This window comes from Lathyrus oleraceus, chromosome 4 (assembly GCF_024323335.1).
Source record: "Lathyrus oleraceus cultivar Zhongwan6 chromosome 4, CAAS_Psat_ZW6_1.0, whole genome shotgun sequence".
NCBI classification, from domain to species: Eukaryota; Viridiplantae; Streptophyta; class Magnoliopsida; order Fabales; family Fabaceae; genus Lathyrus; species Lathyrus oleraceus.
The window spans coordinates 445,907,004-445,928,231 of record NC_066582.1 but is presented as its reverse complement, the minus strand read 5'-3'; the positions used below and the strand labels follow the sequence as shown (position 1 = coordinate 445,928,231).

Below are 21,228 nucleotides of genomic sequence, written 5' to 3'. Positions count from 1 at the left end.
TATTGCCTGTGCTTTAGGATAACTTGCTCCTTGTGCAAGTTAGATAGCAACCTTGACTTAGGGATGATTTTGCATGATAACATCTAGGCTCGAGTCGTAGTCTCCCTAGTTGTGTCTCCCTTTGTTATCTGGTTAGGCTAGTCCTGTGTCCCTGCGTAGGGGAACTACGTCGCCCTGATCCTCATACCAGATGAGGTACGTAGGCAGGAGATGAGCTGATCTCTCCGGGCGCCCCTTTTGTTTTGTCTTTTGTGTGTGTTAGGAGATGGATGTAAGACCAGCGATTGTCATTCCGTATCCTCTTGTTGTGTGCTTGGAGTCCGGTGTAAGTCTATCAAGTGGCATCTGGTTTCCAGTGTGGGTGTGTTTTGGTTCGGAATCTGATATAAGTCCAGCGATTGGCATTCGGATTCCACGTTTGCCTGTGTCTGTTGTGTTTGGTGTGCGTGAGCCGAGCTACGGATGCTCTGATTCTTCTTCGTCCAAGAAGATACGTATGCATAGGATGCGACATCCTAGCGAGCATGTTTTTCCCCAGTCCGAACTACGTCGACTCTGATGTCTGTGCCTGACAGACTACGTAGGCCCAGGATGCGATATCCTGCCGAGTTAGTTTCTTTTGTTTTCTGTGTCTCTTTTCAGCCAGTGTTTGATGTTTGAGCAGCGTTTAACAACCTTTATCCTTCCTTTTGTGCGTGGATCCCATCGAGTACGACGGATGCGTAGGGGTGCTAATACCTTCCCTTCGCATAACCGACTCCCGATCCCATCTCTCTCTGGTCGCGAGACCATGTCTTTTCCAGGTTTACTTCGAGCGTTTCCTTTCCCTCTTTTGGGATAAATAACGCACGGTGGCGGCTCTGTTGTTTTCGTTTCCCGCCGGTTTTTCGCGTAATGCGACAACTGGCGACTCTGCTGGGGATAAAGAGAAGTTGACCTCTTGCTGGTCCATCTTCCCTAAGCGAGTCTCTCCTAGCGCTCCCTAGGTTAGGGTTTTGGTTGCTGTTTGCTGCTTTATTTATTGCATTCATTTATTCATTGTTTACATTTATGTGTGCATTAATGTTTGCATTTCATTCATATGCATCTGTGCTGGCTGTGCTGTGTTTCTCTGTTTGGGGTAGGAGTTACTCGAGGTAAAAGGCCCAATACCCAGGCTATGAGTGAAATCTAGGAAACCTAGGAATAGAGTGATTCATGGGAAGCGGGTGGTATGCGCCACTTAGCGGAACATCGATATCACGAGCAGTTCAGACCCTGGTGGGGTATTATCGTTACATACTTCGGGTGTGTATATGATGATATTCTGCGAAAGGTTATTTATGTTGCGTTTCTTTCGACCTTACCCTGGCCTAGATGACACCCGTGAGTGGGGAGGGAATGATCATTATTACAGGTACAGTCGGTGACTTGTTGGTGACTTGTGGTCCTGTTGGTGACTCAGTTCTCCAGATTTGGGTTCAGATGACAGTTTATCAGTTGACTTTGGGTTTCAGATGAATTGTGGTTCCGAGTTTGAGCCGAAGCTTTGATCCTGTGTTCCGAGATGCACAGCCTGCCAGTCTTGTCTGCATCATCTGCATCATAGCATGTTTATTTTCAAAAGAAACGCAATAAAAAGAATTGAAAAAAAAGTAAAAAGAAAAAAGCTAATCTCTGCATGCATATCATTTCTCAGGTACATTCCAGAGTCTGTTCACTGATAGAGATGGCAACAGTCCCAGAGCCGAAGCGGAAGACTTGTTCCTACAGCTTTCACCGTGAGCCTTTGACGTCTCTGATAGAGTTGAGCAACCTTGTGACTAGTGATCATCTGAGGGGGTTCGTGGATCAGCATGGGGATATTCTGACACTGTTGAAGATGGTAGTCGATCCAGTACCGTTGCAGACTCTTCTTCAGTTCTACGACCCAGAGCTTCGTTGCTTCACCTTTCAGGATTATCAGTTGGCGCCTACTCTCGAGGAGTACTCCATTCTGTTGAGTGTCCCGATTCAGCATCAGGTTCCTTTCTTGGACGTGCCTAAGGAGGTCGATTTCAGAGTTGTTGCTAGAGCTCTCCGTTTGGGTATCAAGGAGATCAGTGATAGTTGGAAGTCTAGTGGGGATGTCGTGGGTATGCCTTTGAAGTTTCTGCTGAGAGTTGCTAGAGGAGAAGCAGAGAAGGGGAATTGGGAAGCTTTTCATGCCTAGCTAGCTGTTATGATCTATGGGATCATCTTGTTCCCGAGTATGCCCAACTTTGTGGACTATGTTGCAGTCAGTATCTTCATTGGAGGAAATCCAGTTCCTACTCTGTTAGCTGACACTTACTATGCTATCCACAGTAGGCATGGTAAGGGTGGAGCTATCAGATGTTGTCTGCCACTATTGCTCAGATGGTTCTTATCTCTCCTGCCAGTCAGTGGACCGTTTGTGGATGCTCAGAGCACTCATAGATGGACTCAGAGGGTTATGTCTCTTACTTCCTATGATATCAGATGGCAGTCATACCGGATGGATGTGCGTGATGTCATTATGAGTTGTGGAGAATTCCGGAATGTGCCGCTTGTGGGGACTAAGGGTTGCATCAATTACAACCCAATTCTTTCTCTTCGCCAGTTGGGGTTCATTATGAATGGAAGACCACTTGATGCTGAGATAGCCGAGAGTGTGTATTTTGAGAAGCGAAGCGACCCTGCTAGATTGGAGCAGATAGGAAGAGCTTGGAAGACTATTGGTGTCCAAAATGGATCTGTCTTAGGGAAGAAGTTTGCCATTGCCATGCCTGATTACACTGATTGGGTCAGGAAGAGAGTGGAAACTTTGTTGTTACCCTATGATAGGATGAATCCGTTGTAAGTGCAACCACCTTTGATTCTTGCTGAGAGTGTACCTGCCGAGCAGTACAAGCAAGCCCTGATGGAGAATCGCCGTTTGAAGGAGAAAGAGCAAGATGCCCAGATGGAGTTGTATCAAGTCAAAGCTGATAGATTGAACCTGACTCATCAACTCAGAGATGCCCAGAGTGCAGATGTTGGTGGAGTAAGGAGCAAGAAAAGATCTTATGTAGAGATGGAGAACTTGTTGGATGCAGAGCATAGAGAGTGTTTGAGATTGCAGAGAGTTGAGGCCAGTTATCTGAAGAAGATCAGAGACTTGGAGAAGCAACTCAGAGACAAAGATATTCAGTTGAAGAAGGAAGTCGACCAGAGACTTGCATCAGAGAACCAACTTGGAGCAGAAGTTGTAGAGCTTAGAAGACAGTTGAAGGAGAAGATCACTCCCTTGCCAGAATGTTCAGAGTGTGCACTGTTGATAGACCAGTGTCACTACTTGAAGACGCTCATTCCTGGAAGTCGTTTGTCTTAGCTTGTATTCCTGATGTATGTGTTGAGAATCACCCCCAGGCTTGTTGGGTGGGATTCGTTGTTGTACTTTGATGTATCTGGATCTTTGTTGACATTGTTGTATAATCCATGTTGCTCATTTATAGATGAGGTTATTGGTTTCACTCTGTACTCACTGCTCTTGTATGTTGCTTTGTGTTTCCTGTGTTGTTTTTGTTGCAGGTTGCCATCTTTTGAAGATGAATCAGGCTCTTTGAATGCCTGAGAAATGAACATTTCATGTGCATCATATGCATTAGCATCATACCCATATCATATTGCATAACATGTGTTCTTGTTCGCGACTTCTCACTCTGGTTCCTGTGTCAGGCAGGATAGCTGATCGAAGACCGCATCGGTATTCAACCATACTCAATCAACAGAGAAGTATGGATCAGGTTCAGACCGAGTTGGCTGAGATGAGGGCGAACATGGCCCAGTTTATGACAATGATGCAAGGGGTTGCGCAAGGTCAGGAGGAGCTTCGAGCCCTGGTTCAGAGACAAGAGACCGTGATTCAGACGTCCAACCGTGCCTCGCCTGTTGTTGCACCTGTTCATGAGAATATCAATGTTGCTGCTCCCACTAACGAATATGCCGTCGGGGATGAACTCAGAGGATTAAGGATTAATGGACAGCCTCTTGCTGCAGAGACTGTCAATGTTAGAGCTACCCGGTCTCCTGTTCGTCATCCAACTCCTATTGTCGACAAACAAGAGGACATGTTCACATTGCTGAGTGAAGATGATGAAGTTGCTGGAAGGGTTGAGGATAGGGATCGTAAGGTTGATGCCCTGGTCGAGAAGATTCGTGCGATGGAATGCCAGAACTCTCTTGGTTTTGATGTGACCAAATGGGGTTGGTTGAAGGTTTGAGAATCCCATACAAATTCAAAGCACCTTCCTTCGACAAATACAACGGCACTTCCTGCCCTCGCACCCAAGTGCAGGCTTATTATCGGAAAATCTCTGCGTACACAGATGATGAAAAGATGTGGATGTACTTTTTCCAAGATAGTCTATCTGGGGCTTCTTTGGACTGGTACATGGAATTGAAGAGAGATTCGATCCGATGCTGGAGGGATCTGGGCGAAGCCTTCTTGAGGCAATACAAGCATAACATGGATATGGCGCCTAGCCGGACTCAGCTGCAGAGTCTATGTCAGAAATCCACTGAAAGTTTCAAGGAATACGCCCAGAGGTGGCGTGAGTTGGCTGCGAGAGTTCAACCCCCTATGCTGGAGAGGGAGTTGACTGACATGTTTATTGGCACCCTTCAAGGTGTGTTCATGGACCGGATGGGAAGCTGCCCGTTCGGTAGTTTTTTTGATGTCGTCATTTGTGGAGAGAGGACTGAGAGTTTGATCAAGGCTGGAAAGATCAATGATGCTAGTTCCTCGTCTTCCAAGAAACCTTTCTCTGGGGCACCTCGCCGAAGAGAGGGTGAGACTAATGTTGTTCAACACCGCCGGGTTCAGAACAGAAATCAGTATCGTCAGGTTGCTGCAGTGACCATTCCTGCACCTCAACAACGTCAACCTCCGCAACAACCAAGAGTACAACAACAACAACAACAACAACAACAGCAACGTCCATATCAGCCAAGGCAACGGATGCCTGACAGACGTTTTGACCCACTGCCCATGACCTATGCTAAGCTACTGCCTGAGTTGCTCAGACTAGGATTCGTTGAATTGAGGACTATGGCTCCGCCGACAATTTTGCCTCCTGGGTACGATGCCAATGTCCGTTGTGATTTTCACTCTGGGGCACCAGGACACCATACTGAGAAATGTCGGGCTTTCCAGCACAAAGTCCAAGATTTGATCGATTCCAAGACGATCAACTTCGCTCCTGTACCGAATGTCGTGAACAATCCTATGCCTCAGCATGGTGGGCATAGGGTGAACTGTGTCGAAGGGGAAGAAGCGGAGGATCTGATGGTCGGCGTTGATGAGATTCAGACTTCTCTGCTTGTTGTCAAGGGCCGTTTGCTGAGTGGGGGTGTCTACCCGGGCTGTGATAAAGATTGTTTGGGCTGTGCAGAAGCCGAGGATGGTTGTGACCAGTTGCGGGCTGGTATTCAGAAGCTGATTGACGAGGGCTGTGTTCAGTTTTCTCGGGCTGGTAATAGAGATCGTGGGGCAGTGTCAACTGTCACTATCTTTTTCAAACCGTCTGAAGGACGTGGGCCGAGTACTGTTGGTAGTGCGCCTACAACGAGTGGTATTCCTGTTACCATCTCCGCACCAGTAACTGTCAACACTCCAACTACTATTGCTGTATCAGGTGGAATACCTGTTGTTAAGAATAGCAAGGCTGTGCCTTGGAGGTACGACAATGCCTACCGGAATAATCGAAGGGCTGAGAATCGGGTCAAGCCGTCGAATCAGGCTCCGGTAACTATTGCGGCACCTAGTAGAGTTCCCGTGGTTGTGGGTCCAGGTGTGGACAATGTTGGTGGACCGGGAGGCTTTACTCGAAGTGGACGACTGTTTGCTCCTCAGCCGTTGAGAGATGCTAATGCTGAGGCTTCTGCTAAGTCGAAGGGCAAACAGGCCGTGGTTGACGAGGAACCTGCTCAGAAGGAAGTGCCTGAGGGTTCATTTGAAAAGGACGTGGAGGAATTCATGAAAATCATCAAGAAGAGTGACTACAAGATCGTAGATCAACTCAACCAAACTCCGTCCAAGATTTCAATTCTCTCTTTGCTGCTGTGCTCTGAGGCACATCGGAACGCCTTGTTGAAGATGCTAAATATGGCGTATGTACCTCAGGAGATTTCCGTCAACCAATTGGAGGGGGTTATTGCCAACGTGAGCACCAGACATGGTTTGGGGTTCACAGACCTTGATCTGACGCCTGAGGGTCGTAATCATAACAAGGCCTTGCATATCACGATGGAGTGCAAGGGGTCTGTGTTGTCACACGTGCTAGTCGACACCGGTTCTTCTCTGAATGTGCTGTCGAAGCAAATCTTGAAGAAGATATCTGTTGAAGGGGTCGTGCTTACTCCTAGTGACCTGATAGTTCGTGCATTTGACGGATCCAAACGCTCTGTGTTTGGTGAAGTTACCTTGCCTGTGAAGATGGGTCCGGAGGTGTTTGACATCATCTTCTACGTCATGGACATCCAGCCTGCCTACAGTTGCTTGTTAGGACGTCCATGGATTCATGCAGCAGGGGCAGTCTCGTCGACTCTCCATCAGAAGCTCTAGTATGTCTGGAACGGTCAGATTGTGACCGTATGCGGTGAAGAAGATATCTTGGTGAGTCACCTATCCTCGTTCAAGTATGTCGAGGTGGATGGCGAGATCCATGAAACCTTATGCCAGGCGTTTGAGACTGTTGCTCTCGAGGGGGTGGCGTGTGCTGATCAGAGGAGGCCGGGTGCTTCGATTGCGTCGTACAAGCAGGCCAAAGAGGTTGTTGACTCTGGCAAGGATGAAGGCTGGGGCAAGATGGTGGATTTGCCTGTCAAGGAGGATAAATTTGGTATTGGATATCAACCTTTGCAAGCGGAGCAGGGTGGTCAAGCAGGTCCGAGTACCTTTACCAGCGCTGGGCTGATGAATCACGGTGACGTCTTTGCAGCTGATGTTGAAGATGGTGACAGTGATTGTGATCTCGACTGTTGGGTTCGCCCGAGTGCGCCAGGGGAAGTGATCAGCAATTGGACAGCAGAGGATGTAGTCCAAGTTACTCTTCAAACAGAGTAATTTTCTTTTGTTTTTTCATTCAGCACAAAACCCTACGTTCTGCCCAAGACGTAGTGGTTCATTGTAGGGCCACATCATGTTTTACAATTTTTATCATTAATAAAGGACGTTTTGCAAACAATTTTGTGATCCCTGTCTTTCTATTTTTGTTTTCATTTTTCAAAATAAAAATGGCAATGTTTTTGTTTTTGTGACTTTATTGAACTCTTTTTCTAAAACAAAGCATTAAACATGCAGAAGTGATTTCACGGCATCTACTATGAACAGTTCTGTTATGGCTCAGTATGATTTCGACAATCCCATCTACCAAGCTGAAGAGGAGAGTGAGGAAGACAGTGAACTCCCTAAATAATTGGTTAGATTGTTGAATCAAGAGGAGAGGGTCATCCAACCTCATCAGGAAGAGTTGGAGATTGTGAATCTTGGTACTGAGGACGCCAGAAGGGATATTAAGATCGGGGTTGCGTTGAAGACAGAGGTCAAGAGCAGGTTGATTGAGATGCTGAGAGAGTATGTAGAGATATTCTCCTGGTCTTATCAAGATATGCCTGGGTTGAATACTGATATTGTGGTTCATAGACTACCTCTCAGAGATGATTGTCCTTCGGTCAAGCAGAAGCTTCGTAGAACGAGTCCTGATATGGTTGTGAAAATCAAGGAAGAGGTTCAGAAGCAGTTCGATGCAGGTTTCTTGTCAGTAACAACTTATCCACCGTGGGTGGCCAACATCGTTCCAGTGCCGAAGAAGGATGGCAAAGTCAGAATGTGTGTCGATTACCGGGATCTGAACAGGGCGAGTCCGAAAGATGATTTCCCATTACCTCACATTGATGTATTGGTGGATAATACGGCTCAATCCTCGGTATTCTCTTTCATGGATGGTTTCTCGGGCTATAATCAGATTAAGATGGCGCCAGAGGACATGGAAAAGACGACATTCATTACACCTTGGGGCACGTTCTGCTATAAGGTGATGCCATTTGGGCTGAAGAATGCCGGTGCTACCTATCAGAGGGCAATGACGACTCTCTTTCATGACATGATGCACAAAGAGATTGAAGTGTACGTGGATGATATGATTGCGAAGTCGCAGACAGAAGAGGAGCACCTGGTTAATTTGCAGAAGTTGTTTGACAGACTGGTAAAGTTCAAACTGAGGCTGAATCCGAACAAGTGTATGTTTGGTGTGTGATCCGGGAAGCTGTTAGGCTTCATTGTCAGTGAGAAAGGGATTGAGGTTGATCCAGTAAAAGTCAAAGCTATTCAAGAAATGCCTGAACCGAAAACAGAAAAGCAGGTTCGTGGGTTTTTAGGGAGATTGAACTACATTGCGAGGTTTGTATCTCACCTAACTGCCACGTGTGAACCTATATTCAAATTGCTAAGAAAGAATCAAGCAATCAGGTGGAATGATGACTGTCAGAAAGCTTTTGACAAAATAAAAGAGTATTTACAGAAACCTCCAATCCTAATCCCTCCAATTCCAGGGAGACCATTGATAATGTACCTGTCAGTGACTGAGAACTCGATGGGGTGTGTATTGGGACAGCATGACGAGTCTGGTCGAAAAGAGCATGCCATATACTACCTTAGCAAAAAGTTTACCGACTGTGAAATCAAATATTCACAGCTTGAGAAAACTTGTTGTGCTTTGGCCTGGGCTGCTCGCCGACTGAGGCAGTATATGTTGAACCATACTACCTTATTGATTTCTAAGATGGATCCAGTGAAGTACATCTTTGAGAAGCCGGCTCTCACCGGACGTGTTGCCCGTTGGCAGATGATTTTAACAGAGTATGATATTCAGTACACGTCGCAGAAGGCCATCAAAGGTAGTGTTCTGTCAGACTACCTCGTCGAGCAACCGATTGATGACTATCAGCCTATGATGTTTGAGTTCCCTGATGAAGACATCATGTATCTTAAGATGAAAGATTGTGAAGAACCTCTTGTCGAGGAAGGACCGGATCCTGATGACAAGTGGACATTGATGTTTGATGGGGCTGTGAATGTGAATGGTAACGGTGTTGGTGCAGTGCTGATCAATCCTAAAGGTGCTCATATACCTTTTGCTGCCAGATTGACTTTTGACGTCACCAACAATGAAGCTGAGTATGAGGCTTGTATCATGGGGATAGAAGAAGCCATTGATTTGAGAATCAAAACGCTTGACATTTATGGAGATTCCGCTCTAGTGATCAACCAGGTCAATGGAGATTGGAATACGAACCAGCCGCATTTGATTCCTTATAGAGATTACACCAGAAGAATATTGACGTTCTTCGAGAAGGTGAAGTTGTATCATGTCCCTCGGGAAGAGAATCAGATGGCTGATTGTCGCATCCTGCGAAAAATCAACCGGCGAGCCTAAAAATAAAAACACACAGAGCCGCCACTAAACGTTATTTATCCCAAGATAGGGAAAGGAAACGCTCAGAGAAACCTGGAAAGACATGGTCTCGCGACCAGAGAGAAAAGGTTCGGGAGTCGGTTACGCAAGGGGAAGGTATTAGCACCCCTCACGTCCTAGGTACTCCTAGGGATCCACGTCCTAGAATAAAGAAAAGGTTGCTAAACATCACACACACACACGGGGAACACAGGTGGGGTTAAGAGGAACGAGCTCGATAAGGTATCGCACCTTATGCCTACATATCTTGTCTGGAACAAGAATCAGAGCCACTGTAGTTCGGCTTACGCACGCCAAACAACACAAAACATACAAACAAGCAAGGGTGGCAAACATGGAGCCCGACAACCACTGGATGGAATTATGTCGGCATCCGAACCAAAACACACTCAAAAGGGCAAACGTGGAGCCCGACAGCCAATCACTGGGCTTACGTCGGCATCCGAACCAAAACACACAGTCAGATAACAAGTAAACGCACGCAAAAAAGAAAAAGGTTGCCCGGAGTGGTCTCGCACGACCACCTGCCTACATACCTCGTCTGGAACAAGGATCAGGGCGATGTAGTTCCCCTGAAAGGGACTGAATTGCTAACCAGAAACCGGGGAAAGACACACTACTAGGGAGCTGGACTCGAGCCTAGTGTTGTCATGCATCGTTTACCCTAAGTTCGGTTTTCTATCCTACTTGCATAAGCAAGCCTATCCTAACCAGGAAAGAAGCAAGCACACAAGCATACAGAATATAAGCATACATCAAATGAGAACAAGCATCTCAAACAGATATCCACACAGCACGCACTATAACCAAACAAGTGGCTCACACAATAGGTTTGACTGCCGAAGCGAGTCGTCTGTACGGGCTGGGTTTGCTCTTAACCTTGCCATTACGAGGCTAAGGTGAAGCAGATGAGAGGTGAAGTGAGGATCAGACCTCACAGCTCTTATCCCTAACCAGGGAGAGCTTCTGACAAATGAGCATGGGTCCAGAATAGGGGAACCCTTATATACTCAGAGACTCTGACACAATGTGCACTGCACAGGATCTTGGGCTTGGATCTCAACGCTACAACCATGTAATGGGAGCAAGGAGAAGACTCAACTGAATAGTGGGGGATAGATTGCTTATCCCTACCTTCCACCAATTGCCTTGATTAAGGACTTTACCTGCTTAGGCACAAAATTAAACAATCACAATCATCGCCTCTTAAGGAGGACTTCAGACATTTATTTGCCCGGCCCGGTAACAGCCGGGTCTCCAGACTACATGAAGTCAAGAGGACCTACCTCAATGCAAGTTGCTTAAGCAAAGCAAAGCAAAAGTTCACAAGGAACTGAGCAACTAAAAGTACCTGGAAACAGTCAAACACAGTTAGTACTCAGACAGACAAAACTAAACAGCAAAAGTTCAATCAGTTAATCTATACAGATCAATGCACAACAAAGCAAGCTCAAAGCTCAAGCCCAAACTTCACAACCTACAAAACAATGTTATGTTAGTGTACAAACATCAAACAACATCAATTGCATTTAACTTGATTCATTCTCCATGTGCATTATGCTTTTGATCCTGAAAAATCAAGCAAATATCAGCAACAAGACCACTAGGCTAAGCCTAGGGTCCAAAGGCAAGAAAAATTCCTAAAAAGCAAGGTATTCACCAACCAAAGTCAAATTAATGTCAAACAAGAGCAAACACCATTAGCCTCATGTTTATATCATTCATCATGTTCATGTTATGCACAAAACAAGCCAAACTAGTTCAAATGAAGCACCAAACATGCAAACAGAACTATTGCATTCAAATCCACATCAAAACACTTCCAAAAATTCTCAAATAAATTACACCTAAACAGGGCCTAATCCAGGTATGGCACACCAAATTTCAGCTTAATTGGGCAAAGGGAACCATGTCAATAAAAATCAACAAAAACAGACACAACTATATGCTCCAAATCACAACATCAACACATGCTTCCACTTCCAAAATTCATAACTCAATGAAAACAATAAAGAAATGGATGAGACCAAAACAGGGATGTCACATCATGTGTCTATTACAAGCATATCAAATTTCATGATCACACAATACCATATGAGCATTTCCCATTCAATCTACCAACCTATGTCACATGAGCTTGCATATTTGACCAACAGAAATGAAAAATAGCAATCAATTTGAAAATGCTACATAAAATTCCACAAAAATTCACATAGCATTTTAACATGTTAATCAAACATCATGCAAAATTTCACATTAATCCAACAAGTATAGGTCACTCAAAAAAATCCAGCAAATTGACATAATGAGGTGTGACACACATTGTCACACCTAAGTTCAAAAATTCACATCTCAATGGCCAGGTATCAAAAATTCATGAAATTTACATGTAAATAAACATTGATCAGTCCACAATCATCACAAAAATTTTCAAGAATTTATTTCACACTATGAGCATTTCACATTGGATTTGGCACAAGGTATCAAAATGTAGCACATGTTAAAGAACCCTAGGTCAAACATAATTCCTACCATGCACAACTTCAATCAATAGGTCAAATAAATTCTACAGTCAATTAGGGAGTCAACAAAAAAATCCACACATTTTTCTGATTTTTTATGAATTTTTGGTGAATTTTCTAAAGTGTTAGTAATTTTTTAAATAATTACTTAGTATGAAAACGAATTACATTAAATTATAGTGGCATTATTGTAATAATCCAAGGCCAATCCAACTCATTTATGCGGTGGCGACGTTCTATTGGTGTATAAGGGAGGGAAACAACTTTTGAAAAGATGCGCTGAATCAAGTGAATTGAACGAGCTTTTTTTCCAGGAACTGCTTTCTTCTTCGCGCGGCAACATGTTCTTCACCGGTAGCATCGGTCTCGAGCAATTCTCCACGAAAATGGACAAACAACATACCGTTCTCTTCGTCTCTTAACTCTCATCACTAATACGCTAACGATTTTAATTAATTTCCACTGTACATCACGAATCGAACTTGGAAAGGAATGAACACGAAACTACAAATCAAGATTTCTCTTAACTCACTCAATCATTTCATAAACCGCAAGTTCCACGCTAACCTACGATGAACGATCTACACAATGCATATAACAATTTACAAAACCGTGAGATTCGAATTCGCACCTTTGTTTGATGACAGTTGCGATTCGTGATGAATTTGGATGTGATTCTTTAAAACAGTCCAAGCTTGATGATAGGGAAGATGAACGGAGGTGTTAGCCTAGCTCGAATTTGCTCCAATTATGAGAAATTCCAATTCACCATTGTTGAAGCTTGTTTGCACAGCTGCGAATAGTAGCTTCTTTCAATCCAAACTTCAAAAACAGATGGAGATGATGATGAATCAAGATCAACACAACAAGAATTTTCGCATTTGAGCAAGAATTGAGGAAGTTTGATGGATTTGAAGTTCTATGTGTTCTTGAGAATTTGAGAGAATGTGATGAGTTTGAGATCTGATTTTGGGATTGTGAATTTTCTGTTATGATTAGAATGAGATTAAGATCATATATGTGTGCTTAATCATCACTTAATCATGTTAATTAACCATTTGGAGATGATTAGTGAAATTGGTTTTTTTCAAGTGAGGGCAAAAAAGGAATTTCACATGCCAGCTCATTGCCACCTCTTTGACAGCTCACACAACTTCCAAATGCCATGTGTGAGCTGCTGCAACTTGTCCCACTCTCATTGGATGTGTAATTTGCAAAATCACATGTGAATGCCACTTTGTCCATTTTTGCCATTTCATTTTTCAAGCCAATTCTCAAATTACAAGCCTTTGCCATGAAATGATGATTCCAACAAATTTCAAATGCCATTTATGAGGTGTTGCAAAAATCCCCACTCAAAAATTCCAATTATTTTGAAGGTTGGACAATTTTGCCCTTGGTCCAATTTAACTGTCCAGTTGAAATTTGACTTTTTGCATTGACCACTTTTGGAAAAATCCAATTATGCACCATGAAAGTACATGTCAAATGGAGTTTGTGCATATAAAGAACTTGCAATTTGGACAAACCATGTGGAAGTTATGGCCTCCTGATTATGGGTCATTTTTGAATTTCACTGAGCCATAATTTTCCAACCATACATGGGATTTTCAAGTTCTTGGACTTTTTGGAAAGGTGAGAACAAGATCTACAACTTTCATGTTGAACAAATCTTCATTTGAAGCTTTCTTGGACACGTGGCTTTGAGGTCAAAAACTTTCCATTTTTGGAAACTTCAATTACAAGTCACTTTCTATTTTTGGCAGTTTTTGTTCTGACTTGATTTTCTTCATTCTTAAGCTTTGAGATGTCAAATAACACTTGTTCCAACATGAATGAAGTGTATCCAACTCATTTCCACCTCCAAATCCATCAGATCATGTACAGTTGACCACAGTTGACTTTTCATCTGATAGATGAATCTGGCAATGCATAGATCCAACTGAGCACCAATCTTCAACTGAAATGGCCCAAGGGTGAAACCCTAGCCTCAATAAGCACAATATAATCATAGAATGAACCCCATAACCATCATAAACCCCATCTCCTGATCATGCCCTGATTGGCCCAATGCAACTGATTAGGGTTGACTAGTGGTCAAAACCCTAATCTCAAGGAATCCTCTTCAATCTTCTGATGACATCCAACCATGATGATGATGATGTATCATTGCAATCAAGATGAAGACCAACATCCATTGAGAATCACAAAACCCTAATTCACAGCCCCATCCTCAGATGATCAATGATCAGTCAATAAACCCTAGGCTTGCACTTGGACTTCCTCATCTTCTGATCAAGACTTGGGAGAATGGCTTGCACAATGTAACCACATGATATGCAATATGCAATGCCTAATGACCTAAAAATGTAATGCAATATGTTAATGATAGTCCCAAGAGAGGAGGGCAAATTTTGAGGTGTTACAGCTGCCCCTATTCAATCCACTGTGAACCTGTCGATACGAATAGCCTCGGCTTCCGGATGATCAGGATGAAGAGTGATTGAATACCAAGAACAGACGAACAATTTGCACTCTGATGGGAAAATAATTAACAACGCCTGTCAGCATCGGCGAAGAAACAATCTCGAAAAACGTCGACCTGGATACCAAAATAAATGGTAACGCAGGGATAACCATGGCCTGAACACCACACATCCACTCGGGATTATTATATCTCTTCTTTTTATGCTTTTCTTGAACCCCAAAATTTTTCTTTCGCGCAAATGATCCCAGATCACTGCATTTGAACCCCGAAATCTTCTTTCCTTGTGATAACTCCGCTGGCAATCGTCGGAAATAACACCAATTACCACTCTGATGGTGACATATCAGAGGGTACACCTTCAACCAGACACTGACAGATGACCGGGAAGAAACTCGATGTTTACTGGACATCGAACGATGATGTTTTACAGGACACCAAAGAAAACTCGACCAAACATTAAACAATGACTGGGAGAAAACTCGATGTTTACAGGCATCGGACAATGATGTTTACAGGCATCAAACAATGATGTTGACAGGACATCGAACAATGATGTTGACAGGACATCGAACTATGATGTTTACAGGCATCAAACAATGATGTGGACAGGCATCAAATAAGGATGTTTACAGGCATCAAACAATGATGTTTACAGGCATCAAACAATGATGTGGACAGGCATCAAACAATGATGTTTACAGGCATCAAACAATGATGTTTACAGGCATCAAACAATGATGTTGACAGGACATCGAACTATGATGTTTACAGGCATCAAACAATGATGTGGACAGGCATCAAATAAGGATGTTTACAGGCATCAAACAATGATGTTTACAGGCATCAAACAATGATGTGGACAGGCATCAAACAATGATGTTTACAGGCATCAAACAATGATGTTTACAGGCATCAAACAATGATGTTGACAGGACATCGAACTATGATGTTTACAGGCATCAAACAATGATGTGGACAGGCATCAAATAAGGATGTTTACAGGCATCAAACAATGATGTTTATAGGCATCAAACAATGATGTTTACAGGCATCACACAATGATGTTTACAGGCATCACACAATGATGTTGACAGGACATCAAACGATGATGTTGACAGGACATCGAACAATGATGTTTACAGGCATCAAAGAAAGCTCGACCAGACACTTACTGATGACTGGGAAATACTGTTGTTCCAAACTCACAATGCTGAACTCCTCGGAGTATCGTCTTCACTGTCCGGCAAAACCAATCCTCAAGCGGTAACCACGGCTTGAATCGCGCTGATCGCGTAACCTCCTTTGATGTTATTTCCATCTCTGTCCGACGGAAACCTTTCCTCCAATATCGCACTACTGGGGAACGTTGCTGATCTGACGTCATGATGCTAAACTCCTCAGAGTAACATCTTCGCTTTTCAGGCACAACCACCTCTCAAACGGTAACCACGGCTTGAGACTAGCTCTATGCTTGCAACAATGATGCATGATCTTTTTCTGCGTAATGCTCCATAATTATGGAAATGCTACGCGATTTATTATTTTTTCTATGCGATATGCTATGCTTACGCTACATGATGAATGCATAAAAAGCATCCCCCTCAAGGGACTCTTCTGGGGAGCACAAGACACTCCGCTGAGGAACTCGTCAATACTTCGATTCCGCCCTGCTGGGGAATAGCACTGCTGCTGCTGGGGATAAGGCAACCCTTGTTGGGGAAGAACCTCCTTTGCATCCAATCCGCTCGGGAAACTGCTGGGGATAAGAACCACCAACACTCTGTGGGGATACCACAGTTTTTGACTTGCTGAGGATATCAATCCCAACTCTGCTTTGGGAAAACCCTCACAGATACCTACTGACTTCACTGGGGAAATGTTCGCAGATACTCTGCTGGGAAACAGCCACCTCCAGGCCTGGCGTCTGGGGAAGCATTGATCTGACACCTACTGGGGGATAACCCTCCTGGCCCTGCTAGGGAAGCGAATGCTACTCCGCTGGGGACAACCCATGCAATCCACACATAGAATCAACTCAGCTGGGGATGCAAAAATCCGTCTGCTACGGAAACTCGTCCAATCCACGGGTAGGATGCACACTGCTGGAGATATATTTCATTGAAACCCGCTCCACTCGGGGAACTGCTGGAGATATATTTCATTGAAACCCGCTCCACTCGGGGATAGCAACCTTCGGGCCTGGCTGCTGAGGAAACACCGTTTAAACCTGCCGGGGATAATCATCACGACTCGGCTGGGGAAGTCACAGACCTTGGATCTGCAGGGGAGCTAGCCCTATGATTCCTGCTCGGGGACCTAGCTGGGAAATGAGAAAAGTTGGCACAGAACACCCGTCGACTCGTCGAACCATGGTATCCACCTCCCAATCTCGTATCGACTTTCCATTTTAGAGAATTCCCAGACTCGTTTGGACCTTTTCTGCTCCATCATCTTATATTCCAAGTCGCTCCGCGCTCGACGAGAGAGCGTACTCCTGGGAGTTATACAGAAATTTCAATTTTCCGACTTTGAAGAGTCTTCTTGGTTAATTCCAAAGGTCGTCGGACGTCTCGACGTCTCTCACTGCTTCTCTACCCATCCATTCGTTTCTGGTCAAACTCTGCGGGGAATTTCTACAGACTTCCAAATCTTCCGACTTTGAAGAGTCTTCTTGATTATCATCAAGGATCGTCGTACGCCTCAACGTCACTTCGTCGTTTTTCATTCCTGAGCGAACTCTCTGGGGATCTATTACAAAGCTTCCACATCACAACCTGCAAGTGAGTGAAGAATATCTAATAGTTCCTGCAAAACAGATCATTAGATAAAACCGTGCCCCAGGCGTGTCAAGATTTCAACACTTGGGTTACTCAACCTTCCAAATAAGATTTCAAGCTTTCAATCTTACAAACATGCACTGGAAGGGACCTGTATGTCTTAAAATGCAAGATTCTTTATCAAAATAATCGGATGTTTTCGCAATCAAAGCGGTAATGAAAAACAAAAACAAAATTATTTGACTGAATATGCATTTTATTGATTGGAAAAGTGTGGCTCAAATGAGCAATACAAAAGGAAGCAATTCCTGAAAAGAGGTAATTGCGCTCAAAAGGAAAAATCTATCCTAATGGCAATGTGAAACCCGTGATCTCATCGAGTTCCAACTCGGTTACACCCCATATGTCCTCAGACTCTCCATGCTTTCTGCCTTCTGAACAAGACTTTTCTGATTGATCCCTACCGGGTATTATCCATGATGCTTTAACCAAAGCGAAAACGATCATGCTAGACGCAGTTGTTCGTTTCAATCCCTCTTTTGCCTGGACCGCCCTTTCGGGTTTTTAGTCCACCGGGATACCCATTTTTGCCCAAGTCGCCTTTTCAGGTTTTCGACTTGCCGGGTGTACATTTTTTCATCTTTATCCCTAATTTTTGCCCGAACCTTTCTTCTGTTTTGGTTCGCCGGGATGCCCATTTTTGCCTGGACTATTTTATTCTTTTCGTCCAGCGGGTCAATTTATACGAAGTATTTTTTACTGCGTCCGCATTCACAGGGGATGGAAAATCTCCACCATCCATGGTCGTTAACCACAAGGCTCCACCAGAGAAAACCTTCTTGACCACGAATGGACCTTCATAATTCGGTGTCCATTTGCCCCTTCTATCGTTTTGAGGAGGAAGGATCCTTTTCAGCACCATATCACCTACGTGATATACCTGAGGTCGCACCTTCTTGTCAAAAGCACGTTTCCTACGCTGCTGATATAACTGCCCATGACAGATGGCCGCTAGCCTCTTTTCTTCAATTAGGCTCAACTCCTCGTACCGGGTCCTTATCCATTCAGCCTCTTGCAATTTCGCGTCCCTCAGAACTCTCAAAGAGGGAATCTGAACCTCAACCGGTAACACGGCTTCCATCCCATATACCAATGAGAAAGGAGTTGCCCCAGTAGATGTACGTACTGCGGTACGGTACCCAGGACACCAGCTCCGTACTCGGCTACCATCGTTGGTGTATTCCATCGTGCTCCGGGAAGTGATCACACTAAAATTCACCGTATTTCTGACTCCGATTTCGCATGCATTCTTAGCTTTTATTGTTGTTTTGCTTTGTTATTTCTTTGTTTTCTTATGTTTTCAGGTTTTTATAATAATCGGAGCTTGAATCGGGAAAAGGAGCGAAAAAGGAGTGAAAACGGGCGAAAACCTAGAAATTCAGCGTTTTGCACTTACGGCACCCACCGTGGCGGGCGCCATGGGGTTAGCCATGACGTGGCCACGTCTCAAGACCACTCCTCAACCGTCAAGACCCACGATCCCCACTCCATCATCCCCTGTAGGGACCATGGCGGGCGCCATAGGCCTGTGGCGGGCGCCACAAGGCCAAAATCAGTAACCTCCACTTTTTAGTGGAGGGGCGTCCCTGTCATTTCATGCTTTCAGTTTTTACTATAAATAGGACCTTAGATTTTCGTTTTTCTTCATCCAGAATTAGAATTCTCTAGGCATATATCAGTTATAAAGCAGTTGCCATTCCACATCGGGGTGCCTCTGCAATCGAGTGATCGAGTCTGTAATCTGTCTGTGGTTCGAGTTTTTGGAGCACTCTGGAGGAAGTTAATCCTGCCGCCATTTTAATTCAAGTTCGTATTTTACTTTTATTTATTTCCTGCACTCGCACATTTACGTTGTTTATTTCCTGCACTCGCACATTTACGTTGTTTATTTCCTGCACTCGCACATTTACGTTGTTTATTTCCTGCACTCGCACATTTACGTTGTTTATTTCCTGCACTCGCACTTTACTTTGTTTATTATCCGCACTCGCTTTAAATTACTTTTATGAAAAACTATAAAAAGAATATTTACTTTATCATGTCTAACTAATTCTATAAAGGTTAGAATGTGAGGATCGTAATTAAACCAGTAATCAGTATAATTGTTCGTGGAAACACCTAAGGGCTATTTTATCTTTCAATTCAAGTAATTGTTTTTAACTATTTCAAAAACAGCCAAAAGCGCTTTGTCTAGTTTATTAGGAGATTTTAGATTAAAAAGAAAAGAGATTTTAAAACGATTTTCGGACGCGTTAGGAAGTTTAAACTCTGGTTCGTAAGAACCTCTTTTTGCTAAGAAGTCCAAGTTAAAATACTTTTCAACTTAGTTAAGATACTATATTTCTTAAAAATAGGTTTACTACTCTAACGCAGTACGCACCTTTTTATCCGTGACAATAGGAGGGGTTGATTAGAGAGTACAACTCGGTTCTGAATACGCGAAAGCGACAGTTCCTGTTAAATTAGTTCTTTTCAAAGGAGAAAACATTGCCCATAAGTAGTTCCACTAACAAGTACTGGATTATCATTGATTGCGTGAATTACATTCGAGCCTGTCTTTATTTATTATTTAAAATTATAATTTTATTTACCATTGCACCCTTATTAAAACCCTTAAAAATAGTTGCCTTAGATACACACCATAACAACAGGTTTGATAGATTGACACTTGGTCTCTGTGGATTCGATAATCTTTTATATTACTTTGACGTGATTCGTACACTTGCGAAAAACACGCATCAAGTTTTTGGCGCCGTTGCCGGGGACCAATTTCGTCAAATTTCATTACCCTGTAGTTATACCGTTTAGACTAAGGTTGTTACCCACCGGTCAATGCGAAAGACTCGCAGTGCCGGAAGTTTAGTAGACCCTCTAGCTGAACCTGAACGTTACGCTCGCGCACGTTTATTTTTCCATAGGAATAGGATAGCTATGGCCGAAGAACAAAACCGAAGACCTCTTAAGGACTTCGCCCAACCATCAAACGAGGAACCTAGTTCCAGTATAGTAAACCCCGTTATCCCAGCCAATAATTTTGAACTTAAACCATCCCTGCTGCAATTAGTGCAACAGAGACAATTCTCAGGTCTCGCTACTGATAACCCAAACCAACATTTAAAAAACTTTCTTCAGTTAGCAGACACCTTTAAAACCAATGGAGCTTCTCCTGAGGCGATACGCTTAAGATTATTTCCCTTTTCCCTCAGAGATAAAGCTCTATCATGGTTAGATTCCCTTCCACCCAATTCAATAACAACTTGGGATGACCTTAGGAAAGTTTTTCTTGCTAGATATTTTCCCCCAAGTAAGACCGCTCTTCTTCGAAACCTTATAACTAGATTTACCCAACTCCAAGGAGAGTCGTTGTTCGAAGCCTGGGAGAGATATAAAGAATTATTAAGAGCATGCCCACACCATGGCTTAGAGAATTGGCTAATCATCCAAACCTTCTATAATGGACTTCATTATAACACTAAGATGACCATCGACGCTGCCGCTGGTGGCGCACTGATGAATAAACCTTACCCTGAAGCTAGTGCCCTTATCGAGGATATGGCCCAAAACCATCAATCATGGGGAGTAGAACGAGCGACAGTGGAAAAGAAGGAAGCCCAAGGAGGAATACATGAGCTAAGCTCTATAGACATGATGCAGGCTAAAATGGACGCGTTGGCCCTTAGAGTCGAACATATGTGTACAACTCCGAATACTGTAGCCGCAGTTTCGCCGAATTGTGAGATATGTGGAACGCAAGGACACCAATCCGCCGAATGCAATCTGTTAAATGAAACCAACACTGAGCAAGTGAACTATACCCAAGGGAACCCATTTTCTAACACATATAACCCTGGATGGAGGAATCACCCAAACTTCTCCTACAAAAATAA

General features: G+C 43.7%; 1 non-coding gene across 1 annotated transcript; it reads right to left on the bottom strand.

Moving 5' to 3' along the window:
- Window positions 1-20,656: 20,656 nt before the first annotated feature.
- LOC127077478 (small nucleolar RNA R71) lies at window positions 20,657-20,763 on the bottom strand. The gene has a single exon (XR_007787283.1). It is a non-coding gene; the product is annotated as a small nucleolar RNA R71 (small nucleolar RNA).
- Between the last annotated feature and the right edge of the window lie 465 nt (window positions 20,764-21,228).